Source organism: Pipra filicauda, unplaced genomic scaffold (assembly GCF_003945595.2).
Source record: "Pipra filicauda isolate LSUMZ 115617 unplaced genomic scaffold, ASM394559v2 scaffold58_size5111680_pilon, whole genome shotgun sequence".
NCBI lineage: Eukaryota > Metazoa > Chordata > Aves > Passeriformes > Pipridae > Pipra > Pipra filicauda.
In genome coordinates, this window is record NW_024104742.1 from 1,077,951 (window position 1) to 1,098,811 (window position 20,861).

Sequence of the window (20,861 nt, forward strand, 5' to 3'; positions counted from 1 at the left end):
AGGGATTTGAGCAGCAATAAGTCATGTTTGCCGAGGCTTTTTCAGAGTGGAGCGTACCTGCACCCTATTCTTGCTGTTTTCCCACGGTGTGAATTGGAAATCCCCCCAAGAAGGTTACCAAAATAAAAATCCCTAGAGGGTAGAACAGTGCTCTACCATATTGTCCTACTCCATCTCCACTTCCAAAAAGCACCCAGGAGCCACCAGCCACTTTCCAGGAACATCAGCAAGGAAAGCCTTCCCATTTCCAAGATATATCCTGAAAGGAAAGACAATCTGGCAGCCTCTCTCCCTGTCCAGAGATGCAAACACCAAGATACCTTTGGCGCCCAGCATGAAAAATGGAAATTCCAGCTTCCAGCCCCATGCTTTAGGGTAGATAAATGGATATTACCTTCCTCACCACAGTGCTGGTCCGTTCAGAGTCAGCTGAAGCTCACAGAGCCACGGCCATGCCTACTTAGACAGCTGCAGGCAGCCCTCAAAAGCAAATTACACCAAAATATATATTAAAGCTTTGTGGAAAAGATATTTGAAATGTCTCTCTTTGCAGAGTCAGTGCCTTTGCATTACAAAAGTACCAGATATCAGAGTTGTTTCCAGTGCTTGGAAGAGGAAATAACTTCCTGTTATGTGCTGGCACACAAAAGCATTTTAAATTACAATTATAACACAGATAAACCTTGCATATGCAAGTCCTGTTTTTCAACCTTTTTTCACCTTCCACAGCCATTTTCACAAGTGTAAAACTGAGGGTAAAACACCAACCTAAAGATTAATTTTTCTTGATGCCACTTCGAATGTCTCATCTCTTTTTGCCCTCAATGCTTTGTCTCTTTTTGCCCTCCATACAGTCACCTGCCACAGAAATGGCAATTACTGGGGCAGCAAGGAATCACAGACAGTTTGGACAGCCTGCCCTCCTCTACTAGGTAAATCCAGAGCAGAACAGGGAAGAAATTAGCATAAACATCATTGCTACTCTCAGAGAAACATTTCCAATGTAAATGGAGCATCTCACTGGAGAGACATAGTTAAAATATTAAAATATGTAGGAAGGGGGAATTATTTTGGCCACTGAGCATTAAAATTCATCGGAGGGGAAAAGGCAGAAAACATTTAGGCTACAACTGATCCAAATCTTAGGAGTTCGGGAAGACAAATGAAATGTGAAAGGAGTGGAAGGAAAGATGGGGAAATCAGAGAAGATGACTGCAGGGAGTACAGTCCGTAACTAGCACTCAGGCAGAAAGGAGGCCATCCAGAGCAAGCAGAGATTTAAATGCCTCAAGGATTTGGAGTGATTCTAAAATTTAACCTAACAACTACAAAGACAGTATCTGACCTAAATACATCCTTACATTGTCCGGTGCAACAATAACCTCTATAGTTTGAGACCATGAAGGACTGATATAAAAGCAGCACTGATATTTTAATGCTATTTTTAAACCTCATACATTATAAGATTGCTGATTGAGTTATTCTTTTCAAGACATACCAGCAGATCATGCCAGCTTTGCATAAACAAGTGAAGTGAGGATCAGACCGTGATCCAGAGGTCCAGTGGATCCAGTGAGGATCCAGAGGTCCATCACTCAGGGTATAAGTTCTCATGGTGGACACACAAAATGTTTTACCCACTTTGTCTTGCAAAGTATGACTGCGACATTTATATTTGCAACAAGGACTCCTTCATCTTCAGTTGACTAAATTGTTTTGGAAGCCTTCCTTGGGAACATAAGCAATGAAAAATAACAACCTTTACCAGCTGCAATCTGCCAGTCCCAGCCCCAAGTCTTCCCTCACCTCAAAGGATCTCACTCAAAGAAAATAAATAGCAGTGGAAATTGTCATTTCCTCTGAAGTAATTTTGGATTTTATCGTGTTTTTCCTCCAGCTAAACTCAGTGGAGCAGAATTTTAGATTTGGAGGAACAGCTATTTTAAAAATAGATTTCTTCATGCTATAAAATGTAACAATAAAGTATCACTATCAAAAGATTAGAGATTGCTTTTCCTCAGTTGCAGTAGAGAGCCATTTGGGAGCTGGGGAAGGTGGCAGGTTGTACCTGAGAACTCGGTGCAGGTTCTCAAGCCATTTCTTTGGTAATTCAGATATTCTCCCACAACAGCTCTCATTTTTAAGTAATACAGAAATTTTTCTGTAAGTCTTTCCTTGCTAGCTCTCTTTCGGATTTATATTTATAAAAAGGAGTGGGTCAACTTAGTATTTTAGTTGTACAATTTCTCTACTTTGCTTTTTCTTGATTTCTTATACACATTTTGAGACAGTCCAGAGAGGGGTGGGAATTTGAGTCATAGATTTTCGGAAAGTACAAAGTCTCAGTTATTTGTTTTTTAATGCCAGATTTGTATCTTCATTGTGTGTTTCCTAAAGTTTGGCTTTTTTCTAACTTTTACAATCTTGGGCAAAAATAGCCAGATATAATTCTTTTTCACTGTTGGTCAATAAGTGAAGTAGTGCAAGTCAGGAAATGCTTCCATCAAATGTCAGAGGAAAAAAGCAAAATACTATACTTGGTTTCAACTCTACACACTTCCAAAATGCACCACAATAAGGTTTTTAATATCATTCCCATCAATCTCTTTCCTTTTTTTTTTTTTTTTAAATGTCTGTACAGCAGAATGTACCAGCATTGAGCTTTGATGTGCCAGCATGGGGATGCTTTATGAATCATGAAATAATTATGTTCTCATTTACCATATACAAGTTCCAACAGCCAACAGAAATGCTGGGTTAATCAATGTCTTCTGCAAGTTCTCACTGCTCTTCAAGCTTGGGCAATAACTGGAAAGACACATTTTGCACAGAATTACCAGTCACCACAGAACACTTCCACCACTGTCTCCAGGCTAAACAATTTGTCATTGCACGCTTATGCTTTTGTTCCCCGCTGGCAAATGGTACAAATTCCTCTCATATGTCTCTAGGGCAGCTTTCAGAACATGACAGGAATTTTAAAAAACTAATAATAGTTCTCAACTTGAGTAAAATCACCTTACTTTTAGCTCCTAAAACTGGTGATACAGGTCTCTCTTATCACAAAGAGGAAACGAGGAATTCAGCGCTGCCAGGAATGCATCAGGATAAAGAAGATCACTTTCATCTCCCTTCCCGTTCCCACAGGTGGGGATGAACAAGGATCAAGTGCCAGTGGAGGAAACTGTTTCAGCCAACACAGTTCAACCAGGATGCAGGAAAAGTGGCCAGTGCCAGATGGAGACCTTATCTATATAATTCCCCCTGGAGCAATAGGGAGGCCAGTGGCTTCTGATGAGGCAAAATAACCTGGCAGTACAGCACTGCACTCCTCGTTTGCTCACTGCATGTGGCTTGATACTTGGGAATTTCTTTCCCTAGAGAAGAAAGCAATGCATCTTTGTTTCCTTAAAATTAGCAGTAAGGATAGAAAATGCAGAGCTTGAACAACCTCTGTATGTCTTAATAAGTTAACATTTTTCACTATAGTATCAAAACAAGATATAAACTTGTGTCATTTATTATTTTTCCTATCACAAAAAAAAAAATAAAAAAAGGCCAGATTTTGCCTGCATTTTGCAAACACTCACGCTGATCTCTGGAGCACTGCTCATGTGAAAGTTGTAAGATGTGACCAAAGTTGGGTATGACACAACTTAGCCATGTCCTGGCCAAAAAGCTGCCTCTGACATCCGCAAACATCACAAAAGTGAAAGCAACTGTGTGTTCTCATTCTCCAGAATGTAAGCTGCTAAATGGGCTTTCTGCAGCAACCAATAGTTCTTAAGGCAATCAGTCTTTAGGTTCACTCCCAATTAAAGATCACAACGAATATAAAATAAATCATTGATCACTGTCAGGAAATACATGAACAAATCCATCTCTGAGCAAGAGCAGTTCAATCGTTCCAAGTAGAGCAAATTTAGTAACTGTCAGTGATGTGGAATGACTCCATTCATCAGCTGAGCTTACCCAGTAGTAAAGCATCTTAGTACCCTCTGAGCTACTTATAAATATGGTCTAGAGAACAACATGGGATGACCCAGTGGCCATTTCCCAAAACAATGCTTCAAAAAGAAGTTTCACATTGCCACAGGGTAAAATGTAGTGCCTCATCATGATACTCCTGAAAGCAAGGGAATCTGCCCTGAGGCAGATTTAGGCACCTCTACTAAGGCTAACCAGCACTGCAGGAACAACAGTGAAGGGTTTATGTGCTAAGTTATTTCTGCAGAGATAAACAAATTGTTGTGAAATGTGCTTGCACCGCTGAGATGCTGCAGTGTGCTCAGCATCAGCAGAACCCAGTGACACCAGCTATCTCATTACAGGGTATTTTACTGCAGAAGCTGTATGGGTATAAATCCTGAGTTTTGAGCTGTGACTGCACTATAATTCCGTGCCTTTATCTTTCTGTGCAGCGCAAGGATATTAACTGTGGAGGGAAACAAAGAAGACATTCAGTCCAATACTTTAGCAACAGGGGAACATTTCAGCTATTGCATACCAAATAGGTAACACCAAGATCTGTTAGAACAGAGGGGGTAGAGGAAAATTTTGGAGATCCCCATTGATCCTGAGCAAATGGCATAAGGAAGGTAAAATTCACAAACAAAAATGCAACACAACACACAACAGATGAGAAACAAGATGGTCTCTTTTCAAAGTTCACAGCCTAGCTCTGGACGGATGGCTATGCAAGGTCTGCCCAAGGATGTCCATGCTGGCCACAGAGATTTACTCTCTTTGTGAGCTTTCTTTCATTTAGGGAGGCACATCCGACTGTAAACAACAGCAATCAGAGTGTAGTATCATGATTTCACTAGTTCTAGTCCATCTCCTTTACGGTGTAAGGCCATGTAGAAGTTGCATGAACAAAAGCTCCTGCGTATACAAGTTCTGTATCCCTCAACAAGTCATCCTAAATTTTGTGTATGAGAAAAAATAGAGCACAGCAAAGAGTATCAATACTGACAGAAACCTGTGTCACCACCAGCCCTCCTCGCTTGCCCAAATGCCTGTAAAACCCTGCTTGTTATTGCCAGGAGGGGAGGGATGAGGAGGGGGTGGAAGAGATACTATTTTAATATTAAAACTTGATTCTTTGTGTTTTGGCAGAAGTTCCCAGCAACATGTAATCCTCCCTTCAATGAGACCAAAAGAATTAACATAAAGTGGGGGTTGTAAATAACAGGTCATCAGTATTGGCAGGGAAATTATAGGTGTTTGGAGGCACAATAAATACTGGAGGTGAACTCAGCCAATTGCTTTTGAAACTCCTTATTTACTGCTGGGCCCAGCTGCAGGTTGTGATCACCCTTGAAAAATGGGATGAGAATCCCACAGAACATCTGTCCATAGGGTAGAGAGGCAAAGCCATACACCAAACAGAGAAATGCAGTTTTGAAGGTAATAGAATAATACAGAGTGTCTGTGTCAGGGAAACAGCGCTTCATTTGGCTCAACACATCATGGAAAATAATTTCCATGAAACTATACAGCAACTGTTTTCAAAATATCCTTGAAAGGCTCCTGGAAATAGTTGTGAGTGCCTGACAAGCCAGCACAGCAAGTGTTCCTCTTTGTGCCAGCAAAACCAGAGGCACAGGAGTGTCTTTTCACGATCGTTTTTTTGTCTGGGCTCTGTGACAGTGGTTTTTATGTGATAACTGGAGCCTGCCCAGCCAGGAATTTGTGGAGCTTTATGAGGCAGATACTCCATTTTCTTTCAGATATCTGCTCCCTAGCAATTCCTTCAGTGCCAGGGAGAGATCCTTAGGGAAACTCTAATCCAGGTGATCGGGCAGAGGGGAAAAGAAAACCAATTCTACACTTCTCTTCAGGAGCAGAGGTTGCAATGCACAGCCCCCACAGGCTGTGCCTTGCAGGCAGTCCTGTCCAATCCACAATTAAAGGTGCACCTAATGGTCCTTTGCCGTTTCACAGCCTAGTAGGATCACTTGATGTCAGGGTGCCTTCCCAAGGATACTGAACACCCTCTGCCTCCACTCCACACCTTGGCACACTTGCCACTATCTGACAGAGGGACTCTTGCAGTTCCTGTGCACCCAGGGTGGGAACAGCCACTTCAGTGCACAGTTTCCATACTGCTGGAATGCTCAGAGCCACACCGGGCCATGAAGGGATGCCTGAATAATTTGTTCCTTCTTTTTTTTTTTTTTTTGTTTAATTCAGGGAGGAATTTAGAGCATCTTTTAAAATTGTTTTTAGTATACATGTTACATTTTTTATATTCACCTCCTGGCCAGCTCATATGCCCTGGTGGGGGAATGTGCGTTCTCTGTGACTCCTCATGGCAGAGAGTCAGTTTATTAAAAAATGAAATGAGGATTCTCATTAAATGAGAAAAATCATGTCCATCCTTAGAGCTGCTCTCTCTCAAGGCTGAGCTGCTTAGCCCTGTCTTTAGTCTCCCTGCGTGAGTTGTTCATATATGGTACCCCAGAGGCAGCTCCCAAAGAGCACGGGCTTTTCAGGAGGGACAAAGACATTGAAGCACTTCCAGTGATTATTTTTTTCATTAACAGACTTGGTGTTAAAAGTGCATATTTCTGACTGCAGAAACTTTCCCTGGTCCCGCCACATTATCATTGAGGATGTCTGTAAAAAAATTACTGCTCCTGCCTCACTGCATCCTTCCTACTTGCCTGTGGTGCTGCTGATGCTCAGAAACGCAGCAGGTGTCCCGGATGCTGCCTGCTTTTTCTTATGCAGCTCCTGAGGGGTGATGAGGAATCACACTTCAATACAGTGCATCTGAATTTTAATTGAATTGTAGCCTCTAGCTAAGTGGAAAGACATTAAAATGAAACTTCAGAGTTTCAGTTTTTAGTTGATGTTCCACCATACCTCTGAGATAACTCGTCAGTCCTCTCCATTGTCTCTGTCTTCACCCATGGCTCTGTGAGACCCTGCCAGCAGCCTGGTACAGCTTCCCAGGCAGTCACAGAGACATGGACCTTGTCCCAGTGACACTTGTTCAAACCCCTGCCTGATGCTGACAGTGCTGGACCACATGTATTTTCTATCCAAACTATATTTTAATGAGAATAGCTGTAAGGGCAACGTTTTATTGGTAACTCTTGTCCCTGGAGCATCTCTGACATCTTGCTGATACATGAGAGGTGCTGGAGGTGGTGACTGTGGGAGTCAGCAGAGGACCTGGTCACTCCTCAGCAGCAATTTAATACAATCTCCTTCTGCTCCAGCAACTGCTTCCGCTGGTCCAGGCTTGATTTAGTTCTTTCCATGAGTGCTGTTGCTCTCAGTTACTCTATGTGTAACATGAACATGGAAAATGTGCAGAGGAGGGTTCTAAAAGTTGCTGTTTTATTTGGAACAAAAAAAAGAACAAGAAAAAACACAATCAGAAACACAAAGCAGCTATAAACAGACACACCCTTGAAAGAGAGGAGATCCAATAAATATTTTAATATACTGACCTCTGAAATCAAAATGCTAAAAATAGTGTCTAGCTTTTTTTTTTTTTTTTCAGAAAAGAGAGTATCCTGTTGCCAGAAGATTCCTCTGGTATTTGAGAGTAGAGGTCAGCACCACACTTCCTAGCTGATGTGAACCTGCTGCTTGCCAGGAGCAACAGGAGACTTTGGCTTCTGCAAAAGCTAGTTCCCACAAGGTGTAATTGCAGTCTCCACTCCATGTCCGTCCCTGCTCCATCCCAGTCCCCATGATCCACAGTGGGATCCACAGCTCCCTGCTGGAGGAGGAGGGGGAGGAAGGGCTCTGGCAGCTCTGCTCATGGCCTGGGAGGAACTGTCACATTTCCCTGTGGAAAAAGTCAAGTTTTTTTCACAAAGCTCTGAAACCATCTGCAGAACAGGAATGTCCCCCTCTGATCAGCCCTTGTGTTACTTGCCCATGTGAAATTGTGAGTGTGGGTGCAACATCACAGTGCAGCACAGCTGCCCATGTCATATCCTGTGCAATCCTTGGCTGCTGCTCCATGGGGACTGATCTTTCTTTTTCCAGACAGTTTAAGTGCCCATCACCATTAGTTAACCCAGTGGACTTCATTTGCATTTGGAGACTGCATCTGCTGTTTCAGACTCGAGGTGTGGGTTGTATGTGCAAAACTGTGTTGGTCCTTCCAGCTCTATCAATGTCACAGAAGAAGCCCAGTCTTCATGAAACTTGTCCCACTTCTATTCTCAAACCACCATAGCTCCAGCAATGCCACTGCTAAATATTTTTTAGCCATTTTTCTGGTTTTCTTGTTTTTTTCAAGGACGTTCCTGCTTTAAAGAAAGCCATAACAGTACAATCAACTTTATATTAAAGGGCAAAACTTCCTCAATATATCCTGCTTTAGCATTGGAAAAGGAACCATTTTTCCAGTTTAGCTCTGGGGATACTATCCAGCAAAATCCACAAAAATATTTCATAATTAATTTTTTATATTTTATGAGTTAATTTAGCATGCATGGAAGAGATGAACAAACAAGGGTCCACACACCAATTCTTTGAAATGCCTGTGATATAGAATATAAATATTATTGTGCAAAAGATAAATAATGAAAATAAAAAATACTGCTCCTAAGAAATGAAATGCCACCAAGGATTCTTGCATCATGGTAGCACCAGCTGGCTCCATTCCTTGAGGAAGTGGGGAAGGATTTAAGCCCTCCTGCCACTTCCAGCCAGTGGCATTGGGGTAGAAATTGTTCAGCCTGCTGGGACAGAGTTGGGAGGCTGGCCTGAGCTCATTCCTACTCCTCTTGGGTTCTCAGGGAGTCGTGGTGAGCTGCAATGGCAGGACAAGACAGGGATGTGGTCCTGGCTCACGCCAGTTCCATGCACAGGGCACAGAGCATCTCAAAGGTCAGGGTGGGAACACCATGAGGGGAAACGGGGACGAGCCAGGTGAGCCCCAGCACCTCCTGTGAGGATAGAACAGGCAGAATTTTATAAATCTTTAATAACAGTAGAGCACTGTTTAATTGCAGCAATTAATATTGAATGTAACAAATGCATGAAGCAAAAATGCAAAGGTCACCTTAGGGCAAACTGGAACACTTGTGCTAATTGTCCCAAAGGGCTCCCAGCACCTGCTCCATTCAGTGGGACCAGATGATAAAAAGCACTGAACGTCAGAAAAGAGATGTTGAAATGCCAGGCAAGGAAATATGGAGAGAAAATGCAGGTTGAATATTTGCATGCATAGTTGATGCCCAGTGCAGAGCAGACACCAGTGACCTCCTTCGAAGGGAGATGTAGGTCTGAGTTCATCATCTGGGATGAGATCTGGTTACCTGCCACTGCTGGCTAATCATCAACAACAGACTACACTGAGGCCTCCACCAGGGAAAATGCTAATTCTTGCTGCTACTACTTCTGTAGTAGCCTTGGTCTGTAAAAAAACACTTAAAAATTCTTTCTACAAAGCTTTTTACTTTCTATGCCACGGCTTCAGCTTTTGGGGAAATGCCCTCAAATAGGAATTCCTTGCAGTTTTTTTAAAGAAAATGGGAGGTAAAAGTGCAGTCCAACAAATAGGACAGTTGTGGCCAAGAGAAGCAAGGAGAAGGCTATGGAGGTAGATGCAGTCAGAAACACAATGTAGTTTGTCATCCTTGAGATTCTGATCTGGAATATGCCTTGACTTCACTGAAACACGCTGCTGCTCCCTCTGTCCTGCTCATCTCAGGCATGGCTAAGCCAGTGGCCACAGGCACCAACGTGCTGCCTTGCTGCAGCCATCCAGCAGCACTGAGTCGCATTCATACTGGTTTTTTGTATTAATTTTAAGTGCTTCATGTGACTCCTCACATCTGTCTGTCCAAAGCATTTGCCCCACTTTGGGGCATCACTGGAGTTGGGCTCTGCTGCTTTGGGCATCTGCGTGGGGCTCACGGGAATCTCAGCCTGGGACTGAGATTCATTGGAACGTACAGGGGCCATCACAGAATGTAATTGTGTTTACGAGCACGAATGAAACTCATCAGTTTTGCTCACTATTTCAAGGGCTTTTTGCTTGTTTAATGCTCCATAGCTATTGTCTCTGCTGCAGAAGAGACAACGCTATTGCTCTGTTCTCAGTCACAGCTATTTATATCTGGCAATAACACTCCTCAGGATACAAGGAAAGGTATGAAACCAATAGTGTAAAATTAGGACAAAGACATAACCTTTGGGGCCTTTCTGCTCAAAAGCTGTCACTAACGTTAGCACCTCACTTTTGTTTTCTCTGCTGGATTCCTCCCTTGCGATCCCTCAGCCAGATGGTCTTTAATTCTGTTTATTTAAGTTTAATTCAAAGCAAAAGGAGTCCATGTCTTTGGGGACATCCGTCCCACATTCAGCAATAGACATGCTGACATCTCTGAGAGCCCAGTGACAACAAACCGTTTAAGAGGCTCTAAATGCTGGGGAAATCAGAGCCAGCACCGGTCAGATCACACTCTTTATTGCAGCTCTCCCTGTGTGGCCACTGTGGGTTGGACATGTCTGAGCCTACTTGCTGGGGAGGGATTCCCATGGGAGCAAAGGGAAAAGAGGCCGGTGGAAATCCAGACACATCTGAGCACTTGGCAGGTACTTATTGTGCCTTTTTAAATGTTTCCTCTAACTTTGAAATCACAGCTTGCCTTCTCAGGAGTTTGTTGAGATACTGCTTTGCTGCCCCTTGGATGTCTTTCTCTTAACAATTCCCTAAGGAGAAACTGGCTGACAAAAATAAGTACTTAGTAATTCTTTAGAAATCAGATGTAGATGCTACTCCCTTAAATCTCCACTGCCAAAATAGATGTATTTGTAGCATATATATAGTTCCTTGTGCCAACTTGTATTCAGATGATTTTCTAATTGTTTCCCTTGTTATAAGCCCGTCTGCTAGAGTTTCAGAAACAATATTTGAGGTCCCACTCCTTCAAAAAAAAAGTCTGGGCTTAAAAGTGACTCATGTAACCAGATGTGCCCCAGTGTGTTACACACACTATGCTATTTTTAGTCCTCTCACTTTTCTTCAATGATTAAAGCTTTTATGATGTAACCCAGCACTTTGAAAGGGCTTCTCCACAGCTGAGTGCTCCATCCCACATTAATCTCTCCCTGATTGCAGGGAGATGCTGCCCCAAACGCTCTGGGCAGACGGTTTTGCTTTGAGCACAACCACCACGCCGCCTTCTATGGCATTTATTTCGAGAGGTGTCTCCTCTGGATAGGGATGAGCTTTCTGGAATGGCTTTCCAGGTCTTCTTGGGCCTGAAGGAAGCCAGTTCAGGTCAGGGGAACTACGGGGATGTTCACAGACTGCCCTTGCTTTGTGCCTGCTTGTTAGTTATGCCCCCAACATCACTCACTGGCCAAACAGCTCTGCAGCTGCTGGGAAAGTGAAGTGCAGATCTTTCCCTTCCTCTTTTTCCTACATTTTTTCCTTCAGAATATATGCAAAGGATGACTGAAATTATACATGGTTTAAAAAAAAAAAAAAGAATTAATTACCTGATAAGGGTATCAGAAAAATGTCTATTAAAAATTCCACAGTTTTGTGTGCGATTTTCAGAAAGACACATTAAAAAAGAAACCAAATAGCTGTCAATATTTCAAACTTCAATGGTTGTGACCAAGAACATGGAGGAGAGCTGTGCCTGTGTGTGTTCCAGTGCATTCCCTGTGCCCACAAGCAGCATGCCTGAGGCTGGCTCCTGGATCCATCTGCACCTACCTGGTTTCTCCCAGCGCTCAGAGCTGCTGCCTCAGCACCCACAGCAGGAGGGGGTGCACTGGATCTAGATAACAAATATGCCTCGTTCAACAAACATTTGGCTAGAAATGCAGACAGCATAATCAAGATACTCATCTGCTTCAGAAAAGGCTTCTGAGGAGTTAAGTTACACCCTTGCTACGTCATATATCCAGTTATAATTCATCTACCTCCCCCTGGGAATTAGCATAGAAGCTAATCACTATGTAAACTGCAGAATGTGTGGGAAATTGTCTTTTATCAGGGCCAGTGTTACCCCTGGGAATGGGAGGGTTCAGACACCAGTATGCAAGGTCCTCCCTGCAGCCATGCCTCCTGCATGCCGGGTGTGTGCAGCTTGGGGAAAGCAGCTCGACCCAGGGGTTTTCCTGCCCCAAGCCCCATGGGGTGAGCACCACAGCCCCCTGACATGGCTGTGATCTAAGGCTGTGGGTGGGGGAAAAAGGTGGTAAGGCTGCTGTTGGTACCTGAGAGCCTTCTGGCCAGTGGCACAGGGATGTACAAGGGGACCAAACTGGGAGGAAGGCTCCAGCCCCCAGGGCTGACCCACTGCTGGTGCACTCTGGGACACACACAAACACACACACACACACCCCCCTTCAATTCCCACCCAGAAGGGCAGGTTACTTCACCCTGAGCATCACCAGAGCATCTGTAATCCCCACAGCAAGGGCTGGAGTAAGCTGTTGTTCTACAGATAAAGATGAGTCACTGCCCTCCAGATCAGCAGCTTTCAAGCTATCAGGAAGACAGGATGGGGTTTTTTTTCAATAATGTTGAGCTTTTTTGCTTGATTTTAACATGTGCAATTGCAAGAACACAAAATGAATCTACACATATGTGAGCAGGTGGTGCAGCTTTGCTCTGAGTGAGCCCTGGGAAACCATTGTGTCTGTGCGTTGCCAGCAGGACTTTCTAGTTGAACTCTCTTAGAAGATAATGTGGTATCTACTAACTCAGTGTTTTCCACTGAAACATTTTGGTTGTGCTGAAATGCTTCTCTCCCACCGAAAGTGAAATATTTCGAGCCAGCTCCTTGAGGTCTGATGTCTGTCACTCTGAAGTATCAAGTTGAAAACTTTTTCATCCTCCCTTCGATTAAGCCACCATCGTGTCAAGAGAAGGATGGTCCTGACCCCAGCCAGAGGCTATCTTCCACAAGGAGGATGCAGGCAGGAGGCCCTGAACTGCCTCTCCATGAGCAAGAGCAGGTATGTGACACGCTAAGCAATCACCCAGCCAAATGTGTGGCACAAGGACATGATTTTAGAGTGGCTAATGCCTGAGGAGGTGCCTGACATCCCAGGAGAGGCTGGAAGTTGATTTGAGATGCTTCTCTGGGCACTGTGGCAAGGCAGGCAGTCCCAGAGCAGTGCTGACATGTTTTGGCATTTCCCAGTTTACTCTTTCTTTCTCTTTAATTTTACATTTAACAAAGGCATGACACGTGCACAGTGACCTGCCCCAGGACACAGTGAGGTATCAAGCTGTTGGCCCCTCCCCAGGCCTCTCCCCATCCCTGCTGACCTTTGCTAAACAAAGTGCTGCCCAAGTTTCATGTCTTGAGGCAGCTCTCAGCTCCCATGAGGCTGCTCAGGATGAAACTACAAAGTGGAGCTTGAGCTTTGCTGATGGAAAATGCACCCAAGAGTAGGTGGCAGCAGGGCTGGATGGGTGTCAGCTCACCAGGATATTTGGAAGGACATTTGGCAGAGGGTATGGGTGCATTTGTACACTGATACGTTTTAGAAAGTCTGCGGGTCATGGTCCTTGATTTCTGAAGTCACTCTGCAGAGCTGCCTTTGTCTTTTCTACAGCCAGATATAATTTGTGGTTTCTTATTGCTAGGGTTGACCCACAGCAAACAAGCAGCAAAAGTCACATTAGCATTTTCCCACAATAGTCTCCTTTTGAGCCAGGACTGTGGTGTTATCTGCATTGGAGCAGCAGCCAGTCCCTGAGCCAGAGCCCTGATGTTCCCTTTGATAAGGGCCGGTGGTGCTGTACCAGGAATGCCTGTGCCTGGCACAGCACAACACTGCTGCACTGGAGAGACCTGGCTTGGGCAGCCAGGCACAATTCTATCCCAGGGCACTTCAGATTAGTGGGCTCAAAGCAAGTATTGCCATAGTTTCACATTCCTGACTGACCTTGTGTCAGTTTACATCAGCATAAAAAATTGGATGAGCCCTCAGGTTGAAACAAGATGGTTCTTCTTGAGATATAATGAACTACAATAGGCAGAAATACAGAAATCATTCCTGGCTGAGGAGTAAATCAAATGCAAGTGGCTGAAATAACACTGGAGCCTTGAATTTCAATATGCTGAGGGTCAGATGCATCCAACAAGAGTACCAACACTGTGTTTCCTGACAAGCTGCTCTTCCCAGCACCTGAGTTAAACTCTTTGAAACACTGATTGAGCTAAGCTTTCTTCTGCACCCTGAGACCATGGCTCTGGGAACAGCCACCCCCTGTGAAAGTCTCTGACTTGGCCATCATCTACATAGAGGTGAACAATCATTTCTGCCTGGAGTGTGTGCACAGGTCAGCGCACTGTGAAGGGGTTTTGGATGGGCTTTAAGCCTCACTGAGCTGCCTTTATTCAGTCCTTGACTAATGGGAAGTAATTTGAGCATTGGTGTAACTCCCAGGTTCAGCAGAACTGCTGCCACAGGCAGGTCTGGATCTGGCCCGACCCTCAATATCAGGAATAAGAACAGATTGTCACAGTTGCCATCAGAAGTCCCCACCTGGCCCTGCCACTGCACCCAAAGGTTTCCATCCTGTATAAATAATAAACACAAAAGCCAGACTTGAATTTTCCCCTCGGAGACTAGACGAAGCTGTGTTCAAATGAATTAAATCTGCTTGCTCTCTTTTGGTGATGAACTTGAGGCTGATGAAAGTGAACTATTTTTAGTGCTAGCTAGAGGCACAAGTGAATGGCTGGCAAAGCATGGAGCGCATTTCCCTGCCCTGCCAGTGCATCCAGCCAGGACCTGCACCACCCAGGCACAAAGGATGCCAAGAGCCTCAATGCCATGCTCTGCCTCGCCCCCTTTATTTAGAGTATGTTCTGCAATACCTGTTTCACACAGAGAGGCTCCTTTCAGCTCAGACCCCCCTTGGGTAGGTGAGTGCCTATCTTGCTTTGCCTGTGCCAGGAGTTAACACTGCTGTGTTCAGCACCGAGGTGCTGGTGTGTGAGGCCCATGGTTTTGCCCCCCGGGGAACACAGCTTTTCTTCATTGGAACAGCTCAATGGAAAACACCCCTGGTGCAGCTGGTCTGTGCTGGGAGGCAGCACGTTGACAGCATTGCCACAGACTGGAGAAGGGGAGGAATCACCTGCCTTTGGTTCAGGGTCATCCTCGGTAGCACAAGCACCTAAATTGGCTTCTGTTGTACGTCCTGCACCTCGCATCATGGAGGGGGGATATTTTGGTATTGGATCATCTGCTATTTCCTTCAACTGCTCTGAGGGCTGCTGACAATTTCAGCTTTACTTATTGTAATGTGTCCTTTACTGTGCTCATTTGTCTTGTTATTTAAAGGCTACGGTCTGACATTTGGTCTTTGCTGGATCATACATTGCTTGTGAGCATAAAGGTCCTGTCTGCTTAAATACAGTTTTATCCCAGATGCTATTTACAAGTTTCTCTTTCCTCTTCACCAAAATGTCAATATTTGCTTATCCTCCAAGCTGGCAGGACACATCACACTCACTGCTGGATAGCACTGCAAACTGCATGTGCTCAATAACCAGTGTTTCTGAGCCCCCAGAAGAGTCTCCTGCCCTGGGGAGCTGCCCCCTGCACATCCAGCTGTGGGTCCCCAGGAAGGGTCTGGCTTCTTTATTTCAAAGTTCACACTAGTACTTACACGTTGCACTTTTTATACACAGATATTATCTCTTAAAGTGTTTTCTTCTGTTCCTTGACATATTTCTTTTTGCTGCATGCATGGAGCTTATGTCTGCATGGGACATATACTCAAAACAGAACGGGCAAGTCTTTCTTTATGGCCTTGGTAGAGGCAGCTGCTTATTTTGCTGTTGTAAAAACAGATGAAGGGTTAAAATCAGCAAGGCAGGAAGATCCTGTCTTGTGTTTGCAAGCACTGAATGAGCGGGATCCAGTTTCCACTGCACCAAACTGCACTTATTTCCCCACAGCAGTGAGTTTTTCCAAGTCATTACCACAGAAGCAATAGTGCTTTTCTGTTATCCTAGAATTCCCTTTCACTCCTGCCTAAGGGAGGGGGTAAGGAAATGTTGTTTGCTCTGCTTTAAGACACTGTGAGAGGAGATAAGCACCAAACAGCAACCTGTTTGCTCTTTCCAATACACTGGTCTGCACCAGACCTTTGCTTTGTGCAATGAAATCAGAGTCCTTCCCAGAGATCTTACAAAACAAGATTTTCTTAATTCCATGGTGTTCAGGATACAGAGCTAAACTTGCAGGACTTAATCTATTTAAATTGCCCTGTGATATATATTCAAGAAAACAGAGGTACACTCATAAGAGTTAATCCATTTTAAATTGATTTTGCCTCTCAGCCTTTGTGAAATATCTGTGCAGGAGAGCCTGTGGGCTTTCTGCATTTCTCAATCAGGAAAGAGACCAGCCAAGCCAAACCACACACAGGGCAGACCTCAGCTTCCTTTATAGCAGACATGCTGCATCCAGTATTTCAAGTGATACCCAAGAACCAAACTGTTGGAAAGGAGCTGGGAAAAGCCACTAGAGTCCTTTTTCTTGCCGAGGACGTCAAAATAATCCCCGAGAACTGCTGCAAAGACAAGCAAGTGGAAAGGTCCCAAAAGAGTGAGCACGCTTAAGCTCTGCTCTCATGTGGAGGCTGTGGCACCAGTGCAGCGTGCTGCTTAGCAGCAAAACCAAGGTCATTTCAGCCAGACAAAACACTTTTCCCATATTTTTTACATCTGTAGCCATGCCCCTCTGCTTTTCTCACCACAACCCACTCAATTTACTGGTTCAGCGAGCTGTCCTTGCTCTGGGGAGCCTCTCGCAGCCGCTGCGCATCAAGAGTTCCGGGCTCTGCAGACATCCCGGGCACCGCGCACCCAGCGGAGCCCTTCGCTGCCGGCTGACATCAGCCCGGGCAGTGCCGGGGGACACCGTCCCGCAGCCCTGTCTCTGCCGGGTGACACCAGCCCCAGCCCGGGCAGTGCCGGGGGACACCGTCCCGCAGCCCTGTCTCTGCCGGGTGACACCAGCCCGGGCAGTGCCGGGGGACACCGTCCCGCAGCCCTGTCTCTGCCGGGTGACACCAGCCCCAGCCCGGGCAGTGCCGGCTCGCACGGCGGGGCCCCAGCGCCACCCTCTGGGGACGCGGCCGGAGCTGTGCGGCCCCGGCTGCCCTCCCGGCGTCTGCTTCCTCCCACCAGACCGGCTTTTGCTTCCCTGTCCAGCGCCCCTCAGCTCTGTTTTGGAGTTCAGCCCGTGCGGAGCATCAGGGGCTGTGGATGTGCCGGATGGGGCTCCGCTTTCCCGGCAGCGCTGGCTCCCAGTTCGCCACTTGCCCTGCGGGAAACGCCCAGGTTTTCCAGAGTATAGCCAAGCCGGGCTGCCCGTGTTCTGCCACCCTGCTGCTGCCAACACACACCAAGTGTGCCAGTGTAGCCCGTGAGCCCGGGCACTGGCCATCACTCTCAGTCGTTTCTACTTCTGACACTGCTGGGCAGACCAACAGCCTGTCCTGACTCAGTCCAGCCCCAGCTAGAGCAACACTGTCAATCTGATATACAGCACTTAGTCTGGAGCAACTTTACTGACTGCTCTGCAGTCCCGTGTGATCAGCAAAACACTGTAAACAGGTTATATCCTTCTTTTTATGGGGTGAGACCGTGCCCGTGAACAAGTGCAAGGTTGGTTTCCTTTCTACTCCAAGAGCTGCGTCAGCAATATGGGACTTTGGTTTGCACCCTGATTTCCCAGTCTGGATAAGCAGGGCTGCGTGAGAGTGGGATGCAGACACTTTTCCAGAATATGGTGCTGAAAGCAGCTGGCATGAACTGCTTCAGTGTAACTCAGAGCACCCCTGCCACGTGCACCCAGGCCCTTCAGTGGGACTATTACACCCGGGCAGGGACTGTAAATTTGAGTGGACTCTCCCAGCTCATGTGCTGTGCTTCCACAAGCAGTTCCTGCTCCCCCCAGCTGTGGGATTAAGCCACTGCGCTTTTGTGCTGCCTTTTCAGCTGTGGAAAGAGGATATTTATTGGTCATTGCAGAGCCAGCTCTTAAAAAAAAGGTGTATTTAAAAGATTCCTAAGTATCTTGTTCTTCCAGGTGAAGAATCTCAACCTTTTTCAGGCTTTTTCTAAAAAACTCTGTATTTTTATTTGGCATGATCTCTTCATGTAAAATGGGTTGGTTGGTTTGTTTGTTTGTTTCCTGATCAGCTCCAGCTCAGGGGAATTAATTCCAGGAGGAAGGACACTGCTGTAGAGGAAAGCTTCAAGGAGAAGTGAGACATTCTGTAGCACAGGCCTATCCAAGTGCTGCTCATACCAACAGGTACTCTGAGAACAAATTACAGTATAACTTTAGTAACGTTGTGGATGTGAGCACTTTATATTTGCTTATAAAAGAGTCCTCTTGTTATTTATTGTCTCTCAGGATTAGCTGAGGAAGGAAAAGGGAAATTGTACTCACTGGCATGTCACGAAGCTGGCTGAGATGCTGAGGAGGAAATGAAGCAGAGGCCAGCTGAGAGCAGCACCTTGTAGCCGAACCCTGCAGGGTGGTTTTGGCCCGTTGTGAGGAGCGAGGCAGCTTTGACTCAGCATCCCTCAGATGAAAGTTTAAAATCAAACCACAGCAGGGAGCATTTTTACTGCTTCCTCCCATAACCACCAACTCCTGCCCCGTCACAAGCTCAGACGGAGGATCCCACTGTGGAGCTGAAGATAGTGAAAAGCTCACAGTTGCCTCAGACCAATGGTGACCAATATGCCATGTTCTCCCCAAAAGTCAGCAATGATGTGTCCCTCCCCACTCTGGTGAAGGTCACTGCTGTTCTGCATGCTGGGACACACAGAAAGGAGGGTCAAGCATGCTGCCTTCCAGCTGAAGAGGGAATTTCCGTCCTGTACTAAATATGGGAGAAGATATAAGTAACCCTCTTGTTCTTGCCGGGGTCATCTGGGGCACAGAAAATTCTGGAGGAGGCTTTTTCTTAGCCTCTGCTCCTGATTGCTTCCCTCCCACTGCTGGCAGAGCCAAAGCCAGCGCAGTGGGAAGGGCTGGCCTTTAATACCCCACTGCTTCTTCTGAATGCTTACCTGAGTGGATGCCCTGACTCCGGGCTGGCTCTGTGCAGAGGACACGATGCACAGTTAAAACCAGAGATTTATGTGGGATTTCTTTCCCCATAGTTTGCCAGAACTCTGACCCTGCAGTGTAGTAGAATCATTGGCAGGGCAGTGATCGCTGTGGGTGTGAGCTCCTAAATCACTTACAGCAAGAAATAGAGAGGAGATTGCACAGCTTCAGCTGCCTTGCTGCAAGCCTTGGCCAGTCCCACCAAATCAAGCACCATGGGATGTCTGGGATGAGCATATCACATCCATGCAGGGTCCAGGCACCCTCCCCCAGTTCCAGGCCACTAGGGCCTGGGGGCATAGCAGGAGCTGCTTCCTTCCAGGAGAACACTGGATCTAAAATAAGTTACATCTCCATTTTTTCTTGGTTCCAGCCTCTAAAAGTTCAAACTGTTTCTGTTTTCCTGGTGTTAGTAATGCACACAGACTGGGAGCCTAACCTGTAATTCTGGCTTTGCTGCTGCTATAAAGCGTTCACGCTGGGTTCTTCTAAACCAGGAGCAGAAACCTTTAATTTAATTCCACTAGAGGAGTTTAATCTAGGACTATGACATTTCAATTACTTAGTAATACATATTTAACACCCCCAAAATTAAACCAAGAGAAGGAAAAATGTTGTATATAAGCAACTACAAGGATTTTATTTAAAGCCAGTTAAATCTGTAAATTTAGAACAAAGATCTAAACAAAGATCTTATAAGTAACCCCTTCTGGCTGTTAGGCCACATAATTTAGGGACCTCTGTTCAAAATGCGATGTCTGAGATTTCCATTTCTCCTTAATTTGAATTTTTGGCTGATAAGAGACAGAAAGTCTAAAATACTGAAAATTTCCCTGAGATGGGAAAACCGTTTCTGCAGGACGCTGGTCCTATTCTGGAGCACACAGATGTCCCTCATCCACAGGGGTTCAGTTTGGTGAGACAGGAAACCACTCAGATTGGTTCCCATCGCTGCCAAGGGCCAGGTGTGCTGGTTTTCAGCCTAGCCTTCCATAAAATAATGGGAGAAGCAACACCCTGGTAGTTTTGTTTATCAAGAAGGAACATAGGCTTGCTGCTCCCTGCTTTGGCTTTGTCTTCTGGTATCTATAGGTCCTCTCTTAGTCTACAATGAGGCTGTGAGTTCCCTCAGGCAGGGTGTTTCTCATTGTCCCATACTGGTGCAGATGCTGGTCCAGCTTGTTCCAGAGCTTAGGAATTCTCTGCTGCAGCATGTGAAGCGCTCCATGACTTGGCTTTCTTGAATAACTCTGTCACTAAGAAATATATTCAATTTTCTATTCTTTAACATTGCTGCTTTCTGCATCCCCATAGATGGTTGTTTATTGCCCACAGCCAGACAGTTTCGTTCCTCAGCACAATAAATCAGGCTCTTTTTAGCACAGCCTCAAGAATTCCCGGAGCAGTTTCAGCTCCTCCAGAGCCACACCGTGACTCAACGCAGTGAACAGAAAACCAGACTTTACCAGTAAATCCCTGTTTCTACACAGAAGTTATTGTTGGATATGGTTTGGTTTCACTTCCATGGTGGTCAGTCCTGAGGATCTTCAGCCTCTGGATTATCCACTCAGAGCAGGGCATTGCAGGGGGAGCAGAGAGACAGTCCTGGTTCTGGAGAGCCCACAGTGTGCCAGGTGGGCTGAAGTGGTGCGTGAGCAGGGGAGAGATGATGAACATCAAAGGAATAAAGGAATAAGTCCTGCCAGGCTGCAGGAATTTGGAAGCAGACCTGTGGAGGCAGCTGTTCAGGGGAGTGAGGAGCTTCC